Below are 268 nucleotides of genomic sequence, written 5' to 3' on the forward strand. Positions count from 1 at the left end.
TTGGGAAAAACAAAGGAGTGAGTGGAGACACGAAAGTGGGAAAGAAGGGAAGACAATGAAACGAAGACAAGCCGAGGGAAGGAGCCGAGGAAGAGAGGAAGCAGCAGAGCCGAGGGGAAGGAGCTCGGCCCTCTTGCCCCCCCTCCCCCCGCTCCCCTCGGCTCAGGACGTGGCCGGCGGAAGCGAGAGACGTCCGAACAGCGGGGCGTCGGATTCCCTCGGCTTGAGGAGACCGACCGCGCGGAACGAGGGCGAAAACGTCACTGCT

This window comes from Penaeus monodon, chromosome 15 (genome assembly GCF_015228065.2).
Source record: "Penaeus monodon isolate SGIC_2016 chromosome 15, NSTDA_Pmon_1, whole genome shotgun sequence".
In the NCBI taxonomy this organism is placed as follows: domain Eukaryota; kingdom Metazoa; phylum Arthropoda; class Malacostraca; order Decapoda; family Penaeidae; genus Penaeus; species Penaeus monodon.